Source organism: Lissotriton helveticus, chromosome 10 (genome assembly GCF_964261635.1).
Source record: "Lissotriton helveticus chromosome 10, aLisHel1.1, whole genome shotgun sequence".
NCBI classification, from domain to species: Eukaryota; Metazoa; Chordata; class Amphibia; order Caudata; family Salamandridae; genus Lissotriton; species Lissotriton helveticus.
In genome coordinates this window covers 842898278-842925730 of record NC_136071.1, presented here as the reverse complement: position 1 = coordinate 842925730, position 27453 = coordinate 842898278, and positions in this window count along the sequence as shown.

Here is a 27453-nt window from a genome sequence, read left to right as displayed (position 1 = left end):
AGACAGCACGCAATTGGTCAAAGGCGGGTCCATGTCCCACCTTGCCTGGAATTGTAGCCGCCCACGGCCTATGGCTTGCGGTTACATGCAGCCTGCCACACAGCGCATCTGTTTCCAATTAGCTGCATTCCAGTATCGGGTTACTAAATTAACCGAGCGCGGTCACTTTCACTTTTGCTAATGCGCTTGCTTAGGAATGTAGTATCGGTTCGGTTTCCATTGATTCTTTACACTTTCCCACTGTTACACCACCCCTCTCCACCACCCCCTCCCTCTCCAAAACGCATGTCTTTTCTGGCAAATTATATATATTTAACGTGAAAAACATCATAAACCAAAGGCTTATTTTAGGAATTTTATTCTGCGATTTCGGTGCGTGAGCAAAGAGAGATTCTCAATGGTTTGTATACCCAATTGTTTGTTTTCTTTGTGTTGAAAACACGCCTTGCTTGGGGGTGCTGTAAATAAATTGGCGCTCTCATTACATGAAATTTTGGTGGTTTCCCCACACCCGGGCAGACAAGATAAAGCCCCCAGATTTACAGCCCACTCCCCCCCGGCCTTCAAGGGTTGCAACTTGTATTCACCACATAACAGAAGCAGTGGGGTGCTGCTGCTAACAATGCAGGTGTGCACACAGACAAACAAATTGTCCCGCAAAGAAACTGACTTCACAAATACTCATTCACAGACACACAACCAAAAAGACAGAGACCTCTAGGCGTAAACACAGCAAAAGACACTCATAGACACGAGAAGGAAACTTAGAAATTTCTACAGTCCAAGGGAGACAACGCACAAAGAAGCGCAACTATTCCCACAAATATATATGGTAAGACACAAATATCCAGGTGCGTAAGTATAAACACTACCCAGTTTGTACACAATTATTAACAAGCAAACAGAAATTCAACTCAAATCGGAAACAAATATGAACAAAGGAAGTTCCAAGAATGCATAAACACAAATCCAACTGCAGTGCTGAGCTTTTTCAAAGTGGGTTATAAAAAGGAAATTATGAGACTGACTTTCTATGGCTTGAAAAATTAGATTTCTAGTTATAGTCTTCTTTTTCTGATATTCTTTGTAATTAGCTCTCACTGTTCATGCGCTGCTAATCACACAGCAGCAGACAGTCTTCCACCACGTGCATAAATCTGTCAGGTTATTTAAGAACTCATGGTATTCAGCGCACAAGGGTTCAGCAAAGGGTTGCGGGGCCGTTCATCTGTGGGTCGCTGATTCGTAACTAACTCTGGCTTTGCCATCCTTGGAAGGCTGAGCATGTCTTGCCAAGACTGGAACTAGTGATACGCCGATGTCAGCAGTGAGCGTTTAACTCTTTGTAATAACTTTCTGTCAGGTGCAGAATATTTTATGTAACAAGTCAAGCAAGGTGCATTTCACTCCCAGAATGCATTGGTTTATCCGCTAAAGGCCCCTGACATGGAATAATCTGGTGACGCTGCCTATTTACTCACTTGTGATGATTTGATGCACACACTAGTGACTATTGTGAGAAAACTCGAATTCACTTTGCAAGCTTGTGCAGTGTTCTAATTGTAAATGTTCTATGTCTGTAACTAGTAAAATATATTTCACATTTGTATTCCCTTTTCTCTTTATCGAGTACTCGTATTTAATGTTTTCCCATATTGTTACTTTTTCTGGATTATAAAGGTATACCCGTAGAAGTGCAGGTAAGTGCTGGAAAATCAGGGGGGATGTTTTGTGAATAGCCACAAATGTGGCTCTCTCACCCTTTTCCCACTGCATTGCCTTTAACTCGGTGCTGGCATTACCCTGAGAAGGCTTGTCTACTCATCTTATTGTCACGTACATATGTAAAGGTTGCAAGTACATTGTGTGACTTATTTTTGCCCGAGTCATCCGATCACAAACTTTTTTAATGTAGACATTCCACCATTGGGACAGGCAGATAGAAGTTGTCAGCATTGACTGGACAAAAAAAAACTCAAGACATTAATTATTTTTAATACTTTTTTAATATGGTCATTCAGTTGTACATAATGCTTTCTTGGTCATATATAAGGTAATAAAATAACTTTTCAGCATGATGCAGACTTCTGTACAGCACAGCTTAAAACATAGGCAAAGTCAATATCTCTGGCTAAACACTTATAAGGTCCCAAAGGCTAGACCTATTGGCTATGCCAATGCTTGTTGTTATTTGGGGTAAATCCGTTTAGTCATTTCAAAGAAATTTGTATTTAAAGAGGTTTCACAGGGTGGTAATGAAGGGGTTAGTTTCATAGAAAAATTAATAATATGGCTGAGGGGGTCATTTTCACCCATTGTCAAATTGGGTACCATGGTATCCCATGATATGATTTGCCACCTGCAACAGCTCAAGAAAAAGTTGTGGTAGCCTTTACAGGTAAATGGGACTCGGTCCCCGTGTTCTGAAAATGTTTTTTAAAAAGGCATAAGAATACAGGGTATGGACACATTGATACCCAGAAATTTATGGGGGGGCTCAGCATGAACTCTTAGTGATTAAGTTTTTTGGGGCTGCAGGTACCATGGAACTCCTGCAAGACATAGCATGGCCCTACTTTAAGGTACTGCAGTACTCCCACAGGCCACCACACAAGCATTCCTCTCTAACACCATCGTACCATGATAGTTTCATCCTGGCCAAAGGCAAGGCCCTGTAGTCAACACCGGCTGTACAAGGCCAAAGGCCGTGTGCACCGTGGGATGGTTGCATGTGAGGATTGGGCACAGGACCTGGCCTAAGGCAAGGCCCTCCAGATGACCATGATTGCCCATAGGTGAAGGCCTTGCACAGTAGGGGTTGGCTGCATGCAGTGGGTTGGCTGTTGCTCTAATTTAGAATATGATCAAACAACTTCAGAACTTCACTGAAAAAAAGAAAGGTTAAAGTGACGCTATAGATAGGTTGGGTTCTAAGACCTTAACTCCAGTAAAAAGAAATCCTAGAGTTTCACTGAAAAAATGAAAAGATTAAAGATGTGTTATAGTTAGGTATTGGAACAAGGCATGAGGTTAGAAAAATATCAAAAAACACTGACATACACCAGTTATAGTTTAGTAAAACAAACTATAAATTCTCACCTATCATATATTGCTTACAACCTCAGATACCTCATCACTTATGACGTTCAAATTTTGTTTTAAAAATGGATGAGAATGTGGGTTGGGTGTTTGCCCAGGGAAGGTTGTGGGACATTGCATGATGGGGGCAGAAGTTATAGTTTTTTACTCTCCTTATGAAATGCTTTTAGGAGCAAAAATATAGATACCAAACTGTAGTGACTTAACTGTTGCGATTCTTTTTTCTTAGCCACATCTTCACTACTACTCAGCCAGGATGAGTGCTGGAGTGATTGGTGATGAATGGAATGATGCATGTTTGGTGATTTCATCGAATACATTGGTGCCTGGTGATGGGCTGAGTGTCAGTTGGAGTGTGCAGCCTAAGCCTACTTAACTGGAACTTAACTTGTAACCAAGCTTAAATAAACCATCTATGGAATATACACCTCGGCTAATGGTCTTTGTATTACTACACAAACCTTACAGGATGGGAAGATCGGCTGGATCAATCAAGCCTTACTCTGTTGAAGCATTGCTGCATACTCAGAATATCCTAAATCAAACTACAACTTCAAATCTGTATCTAGTGGCTGGCTGGGTACCAGAGGCTTGTGAGCTCTGGTTAGAGGGATGGTGCTTGAAAAAAGAGTTCGGTCTGACCTATTGAGATCCTGTTTTGGTGCTGTGGGCATAGGGAACAAGAACAGTGATAAAACCCTATTGCATGTGAGAAACTGAACAAGACTGGTGTCAGTGGACACAGTGAAATCCTATCACGTGGCCCATCTTATACAGTATACCAGTGATATTACAACCATTACCTGGGATAAAGAGAACAAGACCAACCTCAGTGGACACAGTGAAACCATATCACTCAGTCCATTTTATACAGCATACCAGTGATATTACTACCATTGCCTGGTGAGAGAGAACAAGGATAGTGTCAGTGGACAGAGTGAAACCATATCACATGGCCCATCAAGTAAAGCAGACAAGTGCAACCCCTGACTGTGCAGCTGGCATTTCTGTTGCAGATCGTCTCCCCGTTGGATCCCCATCAAAGAAAAAGTACCATTTTAAAGCACATATCATCAAGGAGAAAAGCACTGAAAGAACCACTGATAAAATGACATTTCGAGCTGTACCACATCTAGAGCGAAGGAAACATTAGATGAACATTCTGAATGCTCCAGTAACTATAGCTCACAAGGCTTTAGCACAGAATTCATAGAATGTGATATAAAAGGTACCTCCTGTAATCAGGGAGCCCATTCATCACTATAATCTTTTTTGATGAATGATGAACCATGACACCAGTGGTGGCCGGCACTGATCGGGGGTAGAGGAGGTAGATGGTGCAGAGGGGCAGCGGCGGGGGGTAAATAAAAAAAATATTTGAACTTTCCTGCTTGACGCATCCTCTTTGCCACCACTCCTGGTCACGTCTCTCCTCCTCCTGCCGGTCTGACCTATTGAGATCCTGTTTTGATGCTGAGGACAAAGGGAACAGTGATATAACCACTATTGCATGTGAGAAACAGAACAAGACTGGTGTCAGTGGACACAGTGAAATCCTATCACGTGGCCCATCCTATACAGTTTTTTGATGAATGATGAAACATGACACCAGTGGTGGCTGACACCAATCGGGGGTAGAGGGGTAGATGGGGCAGAGGGGGAGGTAAATAAAAAAACACCTGAACTTACCTGCTTGACGCGTCCTCTTTACCGCCACTCCTGGTCGCTTCTCTCCTCCTCTCGCGGCAGGAACAGGAAGCAGCCTAGAAGCACCCAGGCTACCCTTAGCCAATCACAACACTGTAATGAAGCATTGGAATTGGTCTGAGTGCCGTGGCTTGGTGCTCAGAAGGGGCATGGGGGCCTTGGCATGTTCTCCACCCAGGCTGTAATTTAGCCTCGGTGGAGAATTGGGAAAGTGTGCATGACTGGTTTGGGTGGCCTGAGAGGGCCGGCCAAACAGTCATTGCGCACCTGGGAGTGGGGGCAAACCACTCCTTGGCTGCTCTGTAAGCCTGTAAGCCCCACCCCGCCCTGCCCGCCTCACCTTGGAGTCGCAAATCTGCCTCACAAAAATAAAAAAATAAAAATTATAACTGAGTTATTATCATTTCTTTTTTTCTTACACTGCTGGAACAAACAGTGGGACAACGCTCCTCCGCCTTACCAGAGGAGACGCTACTGCAGGACACCTAGGCCTGCTTAACAATAATTTTTAACTTTCTGGGTGCTCTTCAAACACACATACACAAGCTTTTAGGTTTCCTAACAGTAGGGTTATTCATTTTCTCTTAGGACACCTACAGTTCTGTCGCGACAGCCGATTCTCTTCTAGTGATAACTACACTCCATTGGCCAAATGTTAACAAACTCTCCTTATCAAATCTTAATGGATTGACAATGATATTTGAATTGCTATTGAGACAAGACTTAGAGATACAGTCCGTGAGGGAATATTATGACGCTCAGATTGCACATAGTGCAATAAGAAAAGTACAAATATTGCAAACAATGTAACCATATTTATTCATAAACCATATTTTATGTGCCTAATACGTTAGGCATACTAACACACATAAACAAAGCAGGAATGAGTATATTAGGGTAACCTCAAAGAAACATTAGGGTACAGCTTTACATACACTAGGGTGTATGTTTTCATAATATTTTACAGGATTGGCTCGAATTCTAATAGTGTGTGTGATTGCATTGTTTCTTATCCCAATGATGAAGAAATAAATGGACTTAGAAGTGAACTTAGAACTGATAATTTCCTTGCGTGGGTAGGTCAAAACTGTGAGAAATGAGGTTGCCTGTAACACACAACAAATGTGAACTAAACTGTTAAGGAATCAAGCGCTTGTAAATGAGAAGTATATTACTCGAGACCTGCATGGTTAGCCCATAACATTTTGCCAGATACATGATGCCAACTTGACTGAGTGTGCCCTGGGACCCTGCCAATAGGACTCCCAGGGCCTGTGTTCCTCCCCAACACTGTACCTTTGTCTCCACAATTGGCACAACTCTAGGCCACATGTAAGTATCTTGTAGAAGGTACCCCTGTTACCAAGGGCATTGTGACCAAGGAGGGCCTCCGAAGGCTGCAGCATGTATTGTGTCTCCCTCAGAGACCACTCACCTTATGCCATTTTGGAAGCAGGCCTTATAACCCGAAAGGCAGGGTGCTCCACCCCACAGGTGAGGGCATTGTAGTAAAACTGCCCACACACCCTCTGCAGTACATCAGTACATATCTAAATAAGTATATCAGTCCACCTCGGGTGTATAACCGGATGTGTAAGTGACTATGTTGCTACATGACTAGCTGTCTCACTACCTCTGGCTATATGTATTGCCTCCTGGCTGTATTAGTGAGTGTTGGGGTATATACCTCTGTGTGAAGCTGGCTGTGTTACTGCTGCATACATAAGGGCTTTGTGGGCATGTGACAAAAATGTGTAAGTGCCTCTGTCTCTTTCAGACTGGCTAAGTAAGTGACTCTGGTTTTGTAAATATGTATGTAAGTTGCAGTTTGGATGAGACACTGGATATATTCAATTGTGCCTAGGGGTCTCAAACTAGACAAGAGACTGACTGAGAATTTAAAGTGCATGTCTTACCTTTTGACCACATAGCACTCTGCCCTGTTGCCTACATAAACCCTGTGTTAGGGGTAACTTATATGCAGTTGAAGGGAAGTTTAAAGCTTGGCAAGAAGTATTGAATGTCAATTTAACCTGGCAGTAAAACTGCATACACACGCTCTACAATAGCAGGCCCAATGCATATAATTTTTGGCTACTTGTCTGCATGGGGGATTAGGAGTATGAGTACTTCAGTACATATCTAAATACATTCATCAGTCCCTCTCTGGGTGTGTCACTGGATGTGTAAGTGACTCTGTCGCTCTATGACTAGCTGTCTTAGTATCTCTATGGGTCTCTATATGTGATGTAACTCGCTGTATGGATTTCCTACTGGCTGTTTTAGTGAGCGTTGAGGCATATAACTGTGTGTGAAACTGGCTATGTTACCGTTGGATACATAAGTGCTGTATGGGCATGTGACTGAATGTATAAGTGCCTCTGTCTCGCTCTGATTGGGTGGGTGACTAACTCTGGTTTTGTAAATATTTATATAAGTTGCAGTATGGGTGAGACACTAGATACTTAACTCTACTTATGGGTCTCAAACTACACTGAATGGCTGAGACTTTTAAGTGCATGTCTACCTTCTAAGCACATAGCACTCTGCCCTATGACTTACCTAAACCCTAACCTAAGGGGTAACAGGTACATAGAAAAAGAGATGTTTAAAGCTTAGCAGTACACATGCCTGCTCTACAGTTCCAGTATAACACATTATTAAACGACTACTCACACACCTATTCTCAGACCCAGACAGACACACACCAACACACAGACCCCAACAAAGACACACAAACACTCATAAACCTACAAAATCAATCACACTCACTCACAAATACTCATATATATACTCTCAATACTTTTGCATATATGGTCAATCTCAGGTGTAGAACAATCTTTTCAGTCACATTTTTATTAAACTACAATGTAACTCACATACCTGTTAATTGAGTTGGTTGGTCAGTAATTTATTTTGGGGATGTTGTCAGTTGCACTATACTTTCACACAAAATGAGAAAACTAAGCATAAGAATGATACACCACTCGCATACAAAGCAACCATTGATAGCAACCTTTTCAACTTTGCTCTCAGTGATACTGTTGTAGTTCGCAAATCTAAACATCTGTTTCATATTTTACTTTTGTTTGTTCTACTTTTCAATGGTCAGATTTCTTAACCCTTTCTTGCACTTTAGGAAAGAAGCCCATTCTGGAAGTGGTTTTGGGCATATATGCGATTTTGTTGCAATCCTCAGGGATGACCCCTGTGTAACTTAGTAGAGGGGTATAGATGCCTTCAAGGGATGTGATTTGAATAGGTACAAATTATAAGTTGCAATTAACTTAAGAGGAGAAATCAATCATCCTAATGTGTAACTAATACATCAAAATCGAATAGATCAAGATTATGAGATCACATATAACAAATTTGAACACATACACAACATATAAACAACAAAACACGAAGGTGTATATAAAAGATGAATTTTATCAAAGGTTATTTTAAAAATAATTCAACAGAGCAGAAAATAGGCAATGCAGGTACAACAAAATTGATGCCAGATTAATAGGTACCACAGCAAAACCTAAAGGAACATCTATCCCAAAACAAGACGAATTAAACACTGCGGGGATAAGATGATAGTGTCTGTATTTGACACTATCATCTTATCCCCGCAGTGATTTCTCCTCTTAAGTTAATTGCAACTTATAATTTGTACCTATTCAAATCATATCCCTTGAAGGCATCTATACCCCTCTACTAAATTACCCAAGCCCTCAAGGGTCACTTTGGGTCGCTCACTTTTTATAATCATCCCTGTGTAACTTGGCAACGAATTTGTGATCATGTACAGGAGTCCAAAAACATACTTACCATTGTACGCTTAATGATTTACAACTAAAATACACTTGACTAGGAAAATAAACTCTCCTTCATAAATAATGAGTCTAAACCACTCTTACTTTAACTAATACAATATACTCTGTTTAATACCCTTCCCCCCACAGTCTCTTAGCTGAGTTTCCATAGAAACTCCTTTTGGAACACTCTTGAACCAGTAGCTCACAAATTCACAACACATTGTAAAAGCAACATACTAGTTTCAAAATTGACAGCAGCAGGTGTAGTTGACTATTTAGAATTAAAAGCATATCCAAGTTTGCATTACATGTTTTTTATTTTTGCCAGAGCCAATCACAGATCTTATTACTTATCCTTTAAAGACACTACCTAATTGTATTAACCTGCATATTTACACCATCCAACCAAATATGTTTTTTTTTTCAAATCAGGTACTGTCCTCCATTTTAATGCCTTTAATTTTGAAAACTGTCTCATTCAGCTCCAGCCACTTCCTGTATGCTAATTCTCCTTACCTTCAAAATGGTTAGAGTGTGGATTGCGGATGACAGTCTTGTGCTTTGGGCTAGAGATTGTGCTAGTAAGAGTAACATTGAGAGGGACTTGGGTTTGACTCATTTTGACATTACTTGGATTGGCCAGTTTTGGGCTACAGAATGTACTAGAAAGTGTGTTAATGACAGGGAATTAGATTTTGCGGGTGTGCACATTACTTGGATTAGCCAGAGATTGTTAAAGTGTCATCAATTGCTGCCTTTAGTTTATTTATTTATTAAACGACTACTCACACACCTATTATCAGACCCAGACAGACACACACCAACACACAGATATTTATAATTTATAATATTTATAAATATTGCCAACACCCTGACCTCATGATTGTGAACTGCGGTGGTAATGACCTAGGCATACTTTCTGGGGTAGGACTGGAAATACTAATGACGGATACCTTTCTCAATTAATGGTACTTTTACCTCAGACTGCTTTAATACTCTCCAATATATGCCAAAGGCAGAACTGGAAGTAGTCAAAAAATCTTGTCTACAGATAGACAAAGACAGGAAACATGTTAAAAAAATAGTTTCTGCATTCCTCAGGGACCATCACATGTGCTTAAACTACAACAACAACTTACGCATTGACATGGATGGCACCTATAGAAATAATGGAGGTCATTTTTAAGTATGGGCGAATTTTGAAGATTTGTGGTCCGCGAAATCTAGTGAAATGGCAAAAAAATCAGCGAGTTTGTGTGTCTGTAACTTTGCCACCGCGCAGAAAGGCGCCGTGGTCCCTCGAGTGAGCTGTCCATCATAGTGAGGAAAGGGCGCAAAGACGTTGCATACCCTAGTGTGTGTGGGGCGGGGCCAAATGGGTGGGGCTTGCATGTGAGTTCACATGCCTCTTGTTTATAAAGGGTCAGAGACCGATCAGAGCAGCAGATGAGAAGAAAGCAGCCTCCTGGTCACTGCAAGTACACGGGGATTGCGCTCAAGAAACTCGTGGATGCAAAGACCTCCATAAAGGAATAGATCTAATTGTAGGCGGTAGATATCGGGAGGAAGCACACCTGCCTAGTCTCGACCATGCTCACTAGTTGTTTGGGCTGGTCACAGGAAGTACATGGGGATTGCGCTCAAGAAACTCGTGGATGCAAAGACCTCTATCAAGGATTACATCTAATTTTAGGTGGTAGATATGGAAAGGAAGCACACCTGCCTAGCCTAGACCGTGCTCACTAGTTGTTTGGGCTGAATATAATGCGTTACTGAATTTGAGCTTGAACTCGGGCACCTGCTTTATTTATATCTGTAAGTGCTTCCTGTTGAGGTTTAATTTTTGTGACAGGAGCATCGTGCCAGAATGAATCCTGCCTGCATATTTATCCACGAAGATGCCACCGTGTAGTGCCATACCTCTACTCAACTGGAGTACTTTCTACTGGCTAATCAGTAAGTGCTACCTTGTTGGGTAAATGTATAGTGCTTTTCCTACACTACAGCTTCGTAAAGGGCCAGAAGAGTTGTCTCCAGTGACCACGTGTGTCTGTAACTTTGCCACCGCGCCCATAGGCGCCGAGGTTCCTCGAGTGAGCTGTCCATCACAGTGGGGGAAAGGGCGGGAAGACGTTGTATACCCTAGTGTGTGTGGGGCAGGGTCAAACGGGCAGGGCTTCTATGCAAGTTCACATGCCTCTTGTTTATAAAGGGTCAGAGACCGATCAGAGCAGCAGATGAGAAGGAAGCAGCCTCCTGGTCACCGGAAGTACACAGTGATTGGGCTCGAGAAACTCTTGGATGCAAAGACCTCCATCATGGATTACATCTAATTGTAGACGGTAGATATAGGGAGGAAGCACACCTGCCTAGCCTCGACCATGCTCACTAATTTTTGGGGCTGAACGTTACTGAATTTGAGCTTCGATTCGTGCATGAGCAAAAAAAAAAAATCCACCCGTGAGCGGATTTGCGGATTTTTCGGCAATTTCGCGAGATTCGCGGATCGCGAAATTGCCGAAAATCCACAAATTCCGCGAGCGGAACGGATTTTGCGCCCATACTTAGTTATTTTACAGAGAAAGGCAACAGGGTGTTCCTCAGCAACTTGAAACACAGCATCCTGATTTATGCGCAGATATCATCTACACACAATAAACACAAAGGCTCTTCTCGGAGCCACCCTATTTCCCAAACACTGGTTAATCTTCTTTTTAAACCCCCTTTTTATCAAAATCGCGAATACATCATGAAAATGCAAAACATAAGCAGACATTCAATAGACACCAGCACATTTAAAATTCACAAATATATAAGACTTTATGTACATGACTGGGTGTATGAGTGTCTGAATGTGCCTGTGAGTGGGAGTGGGAGTGTCTGAGATGGTCTGTGAGTGAATACATAAGTCTCTGACTGGGTGTTTGAGTGGGTGAATTAGTCCCTGAGTGGGTCTGTGAGTCGGCACATAAGTCTCTGAGTGGGTGTGTGAATGGGTGCGGGAGTCTTTGAGTGGGTACATGAATGGGTTTGTGAGTCTCTAATTGGGTCTGTGAGTAGGTGCACGAGTCTCTGATTGGTTCTGTGAGTGCATGCATCAGTGTCTGGGTGGGTCTGTAACCAGGTGTGTGAGTGTCTCAGTGTGACACTGAGTGGGTGCATGGGTCTATAAGTGGGTCTGTGACTAGGTGCATGACTCTCTGAGTGGGTCTGTGTGTGGCTACAAGAGTCTCTGAGTGGGTGTTTGAGTGGGTGCATGAGCCTCTAAGTGGGTTTGTGATTAGGTGCATGAGTCTCTGGGTAGGTCTTTGAGTGGGTGCATGAGTGTCTCAGTGGGTCTGTGAGTGGGTGAGTGAGTCTCTGAGTAGGTGTGTGAGTGGGGGCATAAGTCTTTTAGTGGGTCTGTGAGTGGGTGCATCACTTTCTAAGTGGGTCTGTGAGTGGGTGCATGAGTACCTCAGTGTGTCTGTGAGTGGGTGCATGAGTCTCCAAGTAGGTGAGTGAATGGGTCCATGAGTATGTGGGTGGGTCTGTGAGTAGCCACATATGTCTCTGAGTGGATCTGTACGTGGATGTGTGAGTCTCTGATTGGGTGTTTCACTGGGTATGTGAGTATCTGAGTGGGACTGTGATTGGGTACCTGACTCTCTGAATGGGTATGTGAGAGGGTGCATTAATCTCTAAGTGGGTCTGTGAGTGGGTTCTTTAGTTTCTGAGTCAGTGTATAACTGGATGCATGAGTGTCTGAGTGGGTCTGCAAGTGGGTGCATGAGTTTTTGAGTGGGTCTGTGAGTGGGTGCCTGGGTTTCTGAGTGGGCCTGTGAGTGGGTGCATGCGTGTCAGAGTGGGTCTGTGAGTTGGTGTGTGAGTCTCTGACAGTGGGTCATGAGTCTCTAAGTGGATCTGTGAGTGGGTGCCTGATTCTCCATGTGGGTCTGTGAGTGGGTGCATGAGTCTCTGAATGGCTCTGTGAGTGGGGGCATGAGTCTCTGAGCAGGTGTGTGAGTGGGTGCATAAGTCTCTAAGTGGGTTTGTGACTGGGTGCATGAGTCTGAGAGTGGGTGGGTGAGTGGGTACATTTGTGCCTGAGTGGGTTACGTGAGTGGGTGCATGAGTCTCTAAGTGGGTCTGTGAGTGTGTGCATCAATCTCTCAGTGGCTGTGTGAGGGCGTATATGAGTCTCTAAGTGGGTTCGTGACTGAGAGCATGAGTCACCTAAGTGGGTCTAAGAGTAGATGTGTGAGTCTCTGAGTGGGTGTTTGAGTGGGTCCATGAGTCTCTGAGTGGATATGTGAGTGGCTGAATGAGTGTCTGAGTGGGTCTGTGATTGGGTACATGAGCCTCTGAGTGGGTCTGTGAGTGGGTGTAAGAGAGTGTGAGTGTGTCTCTGAGTGAATGAGTCTATGAATGTATTTAAAAAATATATATTTTCAGCGATATTCACAAATTCATCGCTAAGTTACGCAAGCCGCTATGAGTGTCGTGAGGCATTCGCAAATATCACACATGGGGAAAAAACTGCTTTTCTGTATGTTTTACACATAAAGGGATCCCTCCAACACACCTATATACCAGCCATGGAGTCAGGATACCTCTACCCTGATGCATTCTTTTACTTTGAATAAATATTTACAGCCCTCAGGACCATGTCCCAGTACATAACATGCCAGCCAAACTGTTCTGCTCAGGTTCCAGCCAGCCAATCACGGCATTCCTGTTGGCACGTGCATTCGCGATTCATTGCAAATTAGTTTTGAAGTATTCACGTACCATGATATACAAATGTGTTTTTCTTTAAATATCTTTAAAACTACTGAACAGATTACACCAAATAAAAAAAGGGGCTTCTTCTGGACCAATAGCTACCTTTCTGCCAAATTGGGTGCAATTCCGTCCAGCGGCTCAATCTGTAGTGGTGTCTGAAATCCCTATAGGAATTACCATGAGGAAAAAGTGTTTTGTGCCCCTCCGTTTTTCTCAGCCCCCACTTCACGGATCACCCCGAAACTTTTAACACAGTAGCTGAACTCAGCGTTGTACTAATTTGGAAAATTTCATGAAGAATCATCAAATGGTGCCAAAGTTTTTGGAAAAAAAAGTGGATTTTCCCATGGAAACTAGGTCTTAACCAAAGGACTGAGTATTGTGCCCTCATTCCTAATCAAAAGTAAAACACATGACGTAGCTGACCAATATGTGCAACAACCCTTTTCAAATGTATAAACAAAGAGCAGTAATATATTTAAGTCAGTATTCAAAATACTGCAATAAATTGTAATATCAAGGAGTGGGCTGCCAGGTGCGTCCCCTTTGATTAAAAATTGAACCACATTGGGCAGCTGGCACTAATTGGCATGTATGGCATCATCAGACCATTTTCTAGAAACAAGATACACACACATGTATATATGCATAGGAAAGGCAGTTCTTCTTTTAAAAAAACTTGAATGCCAAATATTAACAAATTTTTCAAAAACAAAGTGTGCTTATTTCAGTGGTGGTCAAGTGGAGGGGGCAAGAAAAAAGGGGGTTCAAAAACATCAATGTCCCATAATAATTCCCATATTAGTCTTTGCCATCCAATACAGAAAACAATTTCTGAAAGGAATTACACCAGATTTGGCAGAAAGTTAGAAATTTACTCTGAAATCATGCTTTTTTGGTCTCGCCTGAGCCAGCGCGCATGCTCTCCCTGCAAGGCTTTTTGTAAGGACTTCAAACTGGGACCACAAGCTTGTGCGTGTGTTTTTTTGGCGGCTCCCACGCTATTGGCCTTTGCGTGCGTCTTTCCAAATAAAGACAGCACGCAATTGGTCAAAGGCAGGTCAATGTCCCATCTTGCCTGGAATTGTAGCCACCCACGGCCTATGGCTTGCGGTTACACGCAGCCTGCCACACAGCACCATCTCATTCCAATTAGCTGCATTCCAGTATCGGGTTACTAATTAACCGAGCGCGGTCACTTTCACTTTTGCTAATGCGCTTGTTTAGGAATGTAGTATTCGGTTCGGTTTCCATTGATTCTTTACACTTTCCCACTGTTACACCACCCCTCTCCACCACCCCCTCCCTCTCCAAAACGCATGTCTTTGCTGGCAAATTATATATATTTAACATGAAAAACATCATAAACCAAAGGCTTATTTTAGGAATTTTATTCTGCGATTTCGGTGCGTGAGCAAAGAGAGATTCTCGACGGTTTGTATACCCAATTGTTTGTTTTCTTTGTGTTGAAAACACGCCTTGCTTGAGGGTGCTGTAAATAAATTGGCGCTCTCATTACATGAAATTTTGGTGGTTTCCCCACACCCGGGCAGACAAGATAAAGCCCCCAGATTTACAGCCCACTCCCCCCCGGCCTTCAAGGGTTGCAACTTGTATTCACCACATAACAGAAGCAGTGGGGTGCTGCTGCTAACAATGCAGGCGTGCACACAGACAAACAAATTGGCCCGCAAAGAAACTGACTTCACAAATACTCATTCACAGACACACAACCAAAAAGACAGAGACCTCTAGGCGTAAACACAGCAAAAGACACTCATAGACACGAGAAGGAAACTTACAAATTTCAACAGTCCAAGGGAGACAACGCACAAAGAAGCGCAACTATTCCCACAAATATATATGGTAAGACGCACATATACAGGTGCGTAAGTATAAACACTACCAAGTTTGTACACAAACATTAACAAGCAAACAGAAATTCAACTCAAATCGGAAACAAATATGAACAAAGGAAGTTCCAAGAATGCATAAACACAAATCCAACTGCAGTGCTGAGCTTTTTCAAAGTGGGGTATAAAAAGGAAATTATGAGAGTGACTTTCTATGGCTTGAAAAATTAGATTTCTAGTTACAGTCTTCTTTTTCTGATATTCTTTGTAATTAGCTCTCACTGTTCATGAGCTGCTAATCACACAGCAGCAGACAGTCTTCCACCACGTGCATAAATCTGTCAGGTTATTTCAGAACTCATGGTATTCAGCGCACGAGGGTTCAGCAAAGGGTTGCGGGGCCGTTCATCTGTGGGTCGCTGATTCGTAACTAACTCTGGGTTTGCCGTCCTTGGAAGGCTGAGCATGTCTTGCCAAGACTGGAACTAGTGATACGCCGATGTCAGCAGTGAGCGTTTAACTCTTTGGAATAACTGTCTGTCAGGTGCAGAATATTTTATGTAACAAGTCAAGAAAGGTTCATTTCACTCCCAGAATGCATTGCTTTATTCGCTAAAGGCCCCTGACATGGAATAATCTGGTGACGCTGCCTATTTACTCACTTGTGATGATTTGATGCACACACTAGTGACTATTGTGAGAAAACTCGAATTCACTTTGCAAGCTTGTGCAGTGTTCTAATTGTAAATGTTCTATGTCTGTAACTAGTAAAATATATTTCACATTTGTATTCCCTTTTCTCTTTATCGAGTACTCGTATTTAAATGTTTTCCCATATTATTACTTTTTTCTGGATTATAAAGGTATACCCGTAGAAGTGCAGGTAAGTGCTGGAAAATCAGGCCGGATGTTTTGTGAATAGCCACAAATGTGGCTCTCTCACCCTTTTCCCACTGCATTGCCTTTAACTCGGTGTTGGCATTACCCTGGGAAGGCTTGTCTACTCATCTTATTGTCACGTACAAATGTAAAGGTTGCAAGTACATTGTGTGACTTATTTTTGCCTGAGTCATCCGATCACAAACTTTTTTAATGTAGACATTCCACCATTGGGACAGGCAAATAGAAGTTGTCAGCATTGACTGGACAAAAAAAAACTCAAGACATTAATTATTTTTAATACTTTTTTAATATGGTCATTCAGTTGTACATAATGCTTTCTTGGTCATATATAAGGTAATAAAATAACTTTTCAGCATGATGCAGACTTCTGTACAGCACAGCTTAAAACATAGGCAAAGTCAATATCTCTGGCTAAACACTTATAAGGTCCCAAAGGCTAGACCTATTGGCTATGCCAATGCTTGTTGTTATTTGGGGTAAATCCGTTTAGTCATTTCAAAGAAATGTGTATTTAAAGAGGTTTACAGGGTGGTAATGAAGGGGTTAGTTTCATAGAAAAATTAATAATATGGCTGAGGGGGTCATTTTCACCCATTGTCAAATTGGGTACCATGGTATCCCATGATATGATTTGACACCTGCAACAGCTCAAGAAAAAGTTGTGGTAGCCTTTACAGGTAAATGGGACTCGGTCCCCGTGTTCTGAAAATGTTTTTTAAAAAGGCATAAGAATTCAGGGTATGGACACATTGATACCCAGAAATTTATGGGGGGGCTCAGCATGAACTCTTAGTGATTAAGTTTTTTGGGGCTGCAGGTACCATGGAACTCCTGCGAGACATAGCATGGCCCTACTTTAAGGTACTGCAGTACTCCCACAGGCCACCACACAAGCATTCCTCTCTAACACCACCGTACCATGATAGTTTCATCCTGGCCAAAGGCAAGGCCCTGTAGTCAACACCGGCTGTACAAGGCCAAAGGCTGTGTGCAGCGTGGGATGGTTGCATGTGAGGATTGGGCACAGGACCTGGCCTAAGGCAAGGCCCTCCAGATGACCATGATTGCCCATAGGTGAAGGCCTTGCACAGTAGGGGTTGGCTGCATGCAGTGGGTTGGCTGTTGCTCCAATTTAGAATATGATCAAACAACTTCAGAACTTCACTGAAAAAACGAAAGGTTAAAGTGACGCTATAGATAGGTTGGGTTCTAAGACCTTAACTCCAGTAAAAGAAATCCTAGAGTTTCACTGAAAAAATGAAAAGATTAAAGATGTGTTATAGTTAGGTATTGGAACAAGGCATGAGGTTAGAAAAATATCAAAAAACACTGACATACACCAGTTATAGTTTAGTAAAACAAACTATAAATTCTCACCTATCATATATTGCTTACAACCTCAGATACCTCATCACTTATGACGTTCACATTTTGTTTTAAAAATGGATGAGAATGTGGGTTGGGTGTTTGCCCAGGGATGGTTGTGGGACAGTGCATGATGGGGGCAGACGTTATAGTTTTTTACTCTCCTTATGAAATGCTTTTAGGAGCAAAAATATAGATACCAAACTGTAGTGACTTAACTGTTGCCATTCTTTTTTCTTAGCCACATCTTCACTACTACTCAGCCAGGATGAGTGCTGGAGTGATTGGTGATGAATGGAATGCTGCATGTTTGGTGATTTCATCGAATGCATTGGTGCCTGGTGATGGGCTGAGTGTCAGTTGGAGTGTGCAGGCTAAGCTTACTTACCTGGAACTTAACTTGTAACCAAGCTTAAATAAACCATCTATGGAATATACACCTCGGCTAATGGTCTTTGTATTACTACACAAACCTTACAGGATGGGAAGATCGGCTGGATCAATCAAGCCTTACTCTGTTGAAGCATTGCTGCATACTCAGGATATCCTAAATCAAACTACAACTCCAAATCTGTATCTAGTGGCTGGCTGGGTACCAGAGGCTTGTGAGCTCTGGTTAGAGGGATTGTGCTTGAAAAAAGAGTTCGGTCTGACTTATTGAGATCCTGTTTTGGTGCTGTGGGCAAAGGGAACAAGAACAGTGATAAAACCCTATTGCATGTGAGAAACAGAACAAGACTGGTGTCAGTGGACACAGTAAAATCCTATCACGTGGCCCATCTTATACAGTATACCAGTGATATTAACCATTGCCTGGGATAAAGAGAACAAGACCAACCTCAGTGGACACAGTGAAACCATATCACTCAGTCCATTTTATACAGCATACTAGTGATATTACTACCATTGCCTGGTGAGAGAGAACAAGGATAGTGTCAGTGGACAGAGTGAAACCATATCACATGGCCCATCAAGTAAAGCAGACAAGTGCAACCCCTGACTGTGCAGCTGGTATTTCTGTTGCGGAACGTCTCCCCGTTGGATCCCCATCAAAGAAAAAGTACCATTTTAAAGCACAGATCAACAAGGAGAAAAGCACTGAAAGAACCACTGATAAAATGACATTTCGAGCTGTACCACATCTAGAGCGAAGGAAACATTAGATGAACATTCTGAATGCTCCAGTAACTATAGCTCACAAGGCTTTAGCACAGAATTAATAGAATGTGATATAAAAGGTACCTCCTGTAATCAGGGAGCCCATTCATCACTATAATCTTTTTTGATGAATGATGAACCATGACACCAGTGGTGGCCGGCACTGATCCGGAGTAGAGGAGGTAGATGGGGCAGAGGGGCAGCGGCAGGGGGTAAATAAAAAAATACTTGAACTTTCCTGCTTGACGCATCCTCTTTGCCACCACTCCTGGTCACGTCTCTCCTCCTCCTGCCGGTCTGACCTATTGAGATCCTGTTTTGATGCTGAGCACAAAGGGAACAGTGATATAACCACTATTGCATGTGAGAAACAGAACAAGACTGGTGTCAGTGGACACAGTGAAATCCTATCACGTGGCCCATCCTATACAGTTTTTTGATGAATGATGAAACATGACACCAGTGGTGGCTGGTACCGATCGGGGGTAGAGGGGTAGATGGGGCAGAGGGGGAGGTAAATAAAAAAACACCTGAACTTACCTGCTTGACGCGTCCTCTTTACCGCCACTCCTGGTCGCTTCTCTCCTCCTCTCGCCGGCAGGAACAGGAAGCAGCCTAGAAGCACCCAGGCTACCCTTAGCCAATCACAACACTGCAATGAAGCATTGGAATTGGTCTGAGTGCCGTGGCTTGGTGCTCAGAAGGGGCATGGGGGACTTGGCATGTTCTCCACCCAGGCTGTAATTTAGCCTGGGTGGAGAATTGGGAAAGTGTGCATGACTGGTTTGGGTGGCCTGAGAGGGCCGGCCAAACAGTCATTGCGCACCTGGGAGTGGGGGTAAACCACTCCTTGGCTGCTCTGTAAGCCTGTAAGCCCCACCCTGCCCTGCCCGCCTCACCTTGGAGTCGCAAATCTGCCTCACAAAAATAAAAAAATAAAAATTATAACTGAGTTATTATCATTTATTTTTTTCTTACACTGCTGGAACAAACAGTGGGACAACGCTCCTCCACCTTACCAGAGGAGCCGCTACTGCAGGACACCTAGGCCTGCTTAACAATAATTTTTAACTTTCTGGGTGCTCTTCAAACACACATACACAAGCTTTTAGGTCTCCTAACAGTAGGGTTATTCATTTTCTCTTAGGACACCTACAGTTCTGTCGCGACAGCCGATTCTCTTCCAGTGATAACTACACTCCATTGGCCAAATGTTAACAAACTCTCCTTATCAAATCTTTATGGATTGACAATGATATTTGAATTGCTATTGAGACAAGACTTAGAGATACAGTCCGTGAGGGATTATTATGATGCTCAGATTGCACATAGTGCAATAAGAAAAGTACAAATATTGCAAACAATGTAACCATATTTATTCATAAACCATATTTTATATGCCTAACACGTTAGGCATACTAACACACATAGACAAAGCAGGAATGAGTATATTAGGGTAACCTCAAAGAAACATTAGGGTACAGCTTTACATACACTAGGGTGTATGTTTTCATAATATTTTACAGGATTGGCTCGAATTCTAATAGTGTGTGTGATTGCATTGTTTCTTATCCCAATGATGAAGAAATAAATGGACTTAGAAGTGAACTTAGAACTGATAATTTCCTTGTGTGGATAGGTCAAAACTGTGAGAAATGGGGTTGCCTGTAACACACAACAAATGTGAACTAAACTGTTAAGGAATCAAGCGCTTGTAAATCAGAAGTATAATACTCGAGACCTGCGTGGTTAGCCCATAACATTTTGCCAGATACATGATGCCAACTTGACTGAGTGTGCCCTGGGACCCTGCCAATCGGACTCCCAGTAGGTATCAGTATACAAGGGAACCCGTAAAATTGGCCAAGGACCACGGGTGGAACTACTTATTTTTATTTAACAAAGGTCCTAGGTTTTTAAGTAATACTTAGAGAAATAATTTACACAGCCTCGAGATAAAGGCTGTGTTTTTCTTCTTCAATGTCCAGCCGGACTTAGAAGCGTTTATTTGGAAAGCAATTTTTAGTATAGGCAGAATAGGGCGAGACAAGTCGCACATTGGTAACTGGGCACAAGCCTGTACCTAGTCAGAAGAAAACAATACAAGGGAAAAAGAAAAAGAGTTTACAGGCAAACAAGGAGAGCAGGGTGGCTTATAATACAATGCAAACAATTTTTGTATATAAGCACAAACCCACAGTAACTGCCGTGAAAATTATAAATCATGAAACGAGCAGTACTGCAAAACAGTCGACGAACGTTTCGATCCCTATCTCCTACAGTATAGTGGGATCATCTTCAGGACTATAATTGACTTTGCCTGATTGGTCGAGTGAGCCACAAGCGAGGCAAGGTTGGCCGGGCGTGGCTGAAGACACTTCAAATGAGCAATAGGCTTCCGATATAGCTGATGCCGTTTCCGCTTCGTAGTTGGGCGGCGTCAGAGAATGGTGGATATCAACCCAGTTGGGTCGGTTCAATTCAGACCCTTGAAGCCTAGCATCTAGCGTGGGCTCGACGGGGAACTTCAATGGAAGTTTAACCGTAATATGCGGTTTGTGATCTCCGCATGGCGCTCAATAGCGTGGGCCTTATCCGTGCGAGCCGTAATACGCTCGTAGTGGGGCCGCAATGGGTTCCCGTCTGGAGGGTCAATGGCCTGGTGCTTGTGCTTATTCAAAAATTGTTTGCATTGTAAATTATTTCTCTAAGTATTACTTAAAAACCTAGGACCTTTGTTAAATAAAAATAATCGGACTCCCAGGGCCTGTGTTCCTCCCCAACACTGTACCTTTGTCTCCACAATTGGCACAACTCTAGGCCACATGTAAGTATCTTGTAGAAGGTACTCCTGGTACCAAGGGCATTGTGACCAAGGAGGGCCTCCGAAGGCTGCAGCATGTATTGTGTCTCCCTCAGAGACCACTCACCTTAAGCCATTTTGGAAGCAGGCCTTATAACCCGAAAGGCAGGGTGCTCCACCCCACAGGTGAGGGCATAGCTGCTTGACCACCATCCCCCTACAGTGTCTGTGCCATTCACAGACATTGTAAGTGCAATGAACGCCACTTTGAGCTGGAGGTTTGTCATCACAAACTCCACAGCTAGATGATGGCTTTACTGAACACTGATAAGTTTGGTACCAAACTTCTCAGCACATTAAACCAACACTTATTCCAGTGTTGGATTTAATGTAAAATGTACTCAGCGGGCATCTTAGACATGCCCCTAAAAATACAACAAACCCTTGTGTGGCTCCTGAATGGCTAGCTGCCATTTGCCACCACCAGCCAGGTTTCTGGTCCCCTGGGTAAAGAGTTTTCCACTCTGGGTCATGAAACAAAACACACCCAGGGAACAGATCCTTCTCTAGGATGGGCTGAGTCCACAAAGGGGTAAGCTTCAAAAGCTTGCTGCCTTTGTTATCAACCCCCCTCCCGGCTGCTATCAGTAGCGAGCTTCTACCTATTCTGACCCCCACTTGGGCGGAAGAATTGGCAAGAACACCCAAGAAGGAAGAGAGGTGTGCCCACCTTTGTCAACCCCACCCACAGGTGGGGGAGGTGAATTGCAGAACACATCTCAGTCCCCTCCATCTTGAAGATGAGGGGACTCCCCCAATCAGTACGAGGCATATGCCCCCTCCCACTGGAAGTTAGCATAAGCGAGGGCATAAACACCCCAGGGAAGGGACCCATTGGTCCTAACCTGCATACCCCGTAACACCCCAAATCCAGGTATTTAGTGGCACCCATGAATCTTGCTCCTTAGATTCAACAAGACAAGAAGAAGAGGGACTGAAGATCCATGCAGTAGAGAAGACAATGACGACAACTGCTTTGGGCTCAGCCCTAATGGCTTGTCTCCTGCTTCAGAACCCATGCAAGTTGAAACCGGCATGTCCTGCAGCCAGTAGCCTCCAAGAACCCCAGTGACCTGCCTTGCCTTCAAGGAACGACTCTGATCTGTCCAGCAACCAGGTCCGGATCTGGACCAAAGCGCATGTCTGCACCACTCTATATCCGAGGCCCACACCCGAGTCCAAGTGGCCAAACACCTTAGCGAAGTCCCGCTTGCGATCCGGGCCCTGGGATCCAGCATTGGACAACCTCCTCTGACCTCCAATGCGACTCCTTCAGCCCCACCTTGAAGGATACCCCCTGCTGCGACATGATCTGAAGAACAAAAAAACGACACGAAAGGACACCCCTACACCCATATCCCTCTGGCCTTGGGGTGCCTGACAGACAGTGTCCCTGTGTCTAGCAACTTTATCTTCCAGTTTCTAGGTACCTTCTCCAAGCTTCCTGTGCCGAGTCTACAGCATTTCTTCACAACCGACATTCCCCCGTTGGTTTGAATTGGGAGCCTAATGCCTACTTTGCACAATGCACCCTGCCGCCTGAGTGCCCCTTTAAGTGCGCCATTGGTGCATACTTGTGGCCATTTTTGTACCTGCCTTTGATCCCTGGGCCCTGACCCAGAAACCACAGGTACCTACCTGTGACCCGTGCTCTTAGGAATACCCCTGTCTCCATAGCACTACATTAGGCCCGACCTCCCCTTTAACCTCTGCACACGGCCACCCCTGTGCTGCTGAGGGTGTACACTCTTTACCTACCTGACCCCTGCCCGCTGTAAATGCCACCAGCCAGAGACTGAACTGTAGAGCTGAGTACTTACCTGTAAGTCACAAACCTTGTTTTCATCCATAGGAATACATTGAACTGTTACATTACATTGTATTGCAAATAATTTCTATTGCAAAGTCTAAACCTGCATGTAAGTGACATTTACTGAAATCATTCTCAAAACTGTACAGTATTTACTGCATTTACAAAACAATTCTGCATTCTTGAAAGGTATTACCAATTTTAAATACTGCATGACTTACCTGCACTTAGTGATTCTTGGTTCTAGTAATAAAATAACAAAGTAACAATTTTTTATACAAACGATTGGCCAGGATTCAGTCTTTGAGTGTGTGACACCATTTCTTGCCTGAGTGTGTACAACAAATGCTTAATACTACCCTCTGATAAGCCTAAATACTCAGCCCAGCTACCACTAACATGAGAGAGGAATGTATTATCTACTTTAACCTTTGTCATACCTATGGGGACGCCCTGGACGCTGTGCACACTATACCTCCTTTTGGTATAGTATATACAGAGCCAGCTTCCTACAGATCTCCTTACCCACTGAAAAATAACCCCATAAAGTAGAAAATTCTGATTCACTGAGTGTAACACACTCTTCTTTTGCTTCCCCATTATAGGTAGACCATATAGGATGTTAGGGTGCATGTGTAGAGGATACACTCTGCGAAGAAAAAAAGCAGAAAAGGAATACAGGTCTGCCTCCAGAATGAACCTTTGACACATATATCCTGGAGAATCTCTCCATCACATACTTCCTCTTGTTCTGCCACTTTCCGTGTACCGCCACCCCCAATGCATTTCCCAACATTTGCAATATGGCTGCCTTTTCTGGTCCAGTCAGGGTGCATGGAAGCAGACAATGTAGTTCCCTGTAGTGTTCTACATTAAAGTTAACTGCAAGGTCTGTCTCCAACTCAGTGAATGTATCCTTACTCTTGCATGAGGTGGTCTCCATACCGGAGGCTGGATCTGATTCCTGGGTAAGCAGGGTCATGTAGTCCAGGAGGAAGAGGACAGTGCCCAGGGTGTGAGCAGATTGTATGTGTTTGCTGTGTGAATGAGAGTCAGGTATGATTGAGAAGATTAGAAATCTGGTTGCAAAGTTTCTTGTAGTAGCTTTATGGTCATCATTTTTGATGTAGGAACTACCACCCACTTGTGCAAGTAGGTGGAGACACATAAATCCTACTAAAAAATTGTGATTTCCACCTGGAAAAGGTGAATACCACCTGGGCAGAGATCTGCATCTGGGCATAGGTGGAAATCTGCATGTGAGGAGTTCTATGAATGTAAATTTTGTTTTGTAAATCAGGTTCTTTGAATATGCATGTGATGTACTAACATGGGTCACCAATTTCTTGAACCTATTTGACAGAATATGGTGGTGGACAGTGTTGAAGGCCGCTGATAGCTCTAACAACATTTGAGTCTAACATCATCTAGGTACAATATCATCTAGTTTTGCAACCGGCACTGACTCTGTATCATGGCCCAGTCACATACTGTCAGGAAATGGCTGCAGTAGACATATATTCAACCCTTTCTGAAGCTGACTGACTGCCAGCCACTACATGAAGCTACCCAGACAGGGCAAATTCAGGATTGCCAGTACTTAACCAGGATTTCAGATCAGATCAGATCAGAAGTATCTTTATTCGGTTTCCATACTTTTTCGAAACACCATAAAAGTTCATAAAAAATTATTTAGCAAAGAATTAATATTGATACAATCCGAGTTGCGACAAATATTTTCCAACATTTCATTTCCAAATATACAAATTAATTCATCATATACATTGCAGATACAGTTTTTTAGAGGAATTTTTTTTACAAATACATGACATTAGATTTTAAAGGTTCGATCTGTGATTTACACAATATTTCAGAAAACATGCCACAGATTTGGCTTGTATCTCGTTGTCCAGATATTGTAATGCTAAAAACACAGGGCGGCAGGTACGCAGGCCCATGGATTTTAATAAAGGAATAATCAATCGTCTGCGTGGAATTTCATAAAATTTGCAGAATAGGTTGGTATGAATTGAAGATTGTGGCGAGCTATTATGGCACGGGCATATTGAAAGTTCCCTCAACCAATCGTTCTTGTATGGGAAAGTAATTAACCGGAAGAACATATTGAATCTAAACCTAGTTAATAAAAACATTTCATATTGTTTTAAATTGTACATCAAATATGGTTGGATGGAAAAAGTGGTTTGGATGGCTACTGAATTCTGTACTGCGCTTTTCCCTGATTCACAAGCTAATATCAGTTGTCCTAGATGGGAAAGACATATTTTCTTTAGCTCTTTTTTAGGGATCTCACAAATGGTCGCTGGATCGTGAAAATATTTGTGAAGACCTAAATCAAACAAAAAGGATTTAACATAGGTTAGCCATTTGATATTATGCATATTATCAAGGTGCATGCAGTCTTTCAGTAAACATTGTGTTAGCTCGCACTGGGCCGTAGTCCAAATCCTACGCCATGGCATGATCGGTTGGGTTTTTAGATAATCCGAAAGATAATCCATGCCCAGTTCTAAATGACAGGCATAGGTTGAAGAGCTCTGCGGTAGTGCTAAAAGATATCGAAGAAAAGAGTTCTCAACCCTCTGCAGTGCGTCAGTATCTGCAAAGCCCCATAATCCGGAGCCGTAACTAGCGGTACTAATGCACTTAGCCTCGAAGATCTTAAGCATCTCTTGATGTGGTCTCTTCCCTAGTTTTTGGGCAAAACTTACCAGTGCAGCAGTAGCTCTCAAGAACGTCAGCTTCCTTGCATTAATGGCTGGCGTCCATTTCAATTTATTGTCTATCAAGATTCCTAAGTAAGGATAGGAAGTTGTACATTCCAATATTGTATCATTGACAAACATGGGTTTAGTTTTCTTTGGTCTAGGGCCCATATGCATTGCGTACGTTTTTTTAACGTTTACTTTAAGATTTAAAGAATTCATAAAAGCACAGTAATTATTCAGTATTTTCTGACGTTGGAGGGGAGTCCTTGCTAAAATTACCGTGTCGTCGGCATATAAAAGAGCTGGAATAGGCCGACGACAGATTGTAGGAAGATCTTGACACCCCCCCAACATTGCTGCCTCCAATCTGTTAGTATATAATGTAAATAGGAAGGGGGCCAGAACGCAACCTTGTCTGACCCCCTTCTCTGTTTTGAAGGTCTCAGTAAGTTCCCCCCCTGTTCCATATCTCACCCTTGCCGATGCCCCTGGGTAAAGTTCTCCAAGGAAGTTGACCAGCACTGGGTCTACCCCCATGGCTAAAATGATTGCCCATAACTTAGTATGGCTGACGCAGTCAAACGCCGCAGTAAAATCGACGTAAACCATGTGCAGGGGGCTTCTCTTAGCTTGGACATATTTCCCAATTAACAATGAGAGATTTAGGGCCTGGTCCATGGTGCACAGTCCCTCGCGAAACCCGTATTGTATATCTGAGATTAACTTGTGATCTGATACCCAGTCCTGAAGTCGTTCTAATAGTATGCGCCCAGCGGCCTTACCTAAAGAATCCAGAAGGGATATTGGCCGCTAGCAAGTTGGACTACTACGGTCGCCCTTCTTAAATATTGGGACCAGAATTGAGGTAGACCAAGAGTCCACCACGCCGACCTCGCATGCTGCAGTTAAAACCTTCATTAGAACTGGGGACCATAAGTCTAAGTTGTGTTTAAAAAAATCCACAGGGACCCCGTCGGGTCCCGGTGCTTTGCCAGATTTTGATTTCTTTAAAGATTCTATTATCTCTACATGGGTTAAATTTAGATATATGGGGAAACTTGTGCCAGTCAAGTGGGATATGGTTGATGCACCCTCTATTTGCTCTGGGGACTCTTCTTCGTCTGAGCTAAAAAATTTAGAGAAGTGTTCCACCCAGGTGGTTGCATCAATAGCCACCTCCAGACTTGGGGAATTACTCGGTTCAGAAAGAAAAGGAGATCTGACTATACTCCAGAATACAGTACTATTTTTCATGGAGCAACTTTCTTGTAGTTGTTTCCATAGCTGGGTTTTAATCTCCATCTTACGTTTCTTTATAACTTGGTTATAAGCTTTCCGTAGTTTAGTTACTTCCTCTCTGTCCCGGGGAATTTTGTTCAGTGAAATTTTTAATTTG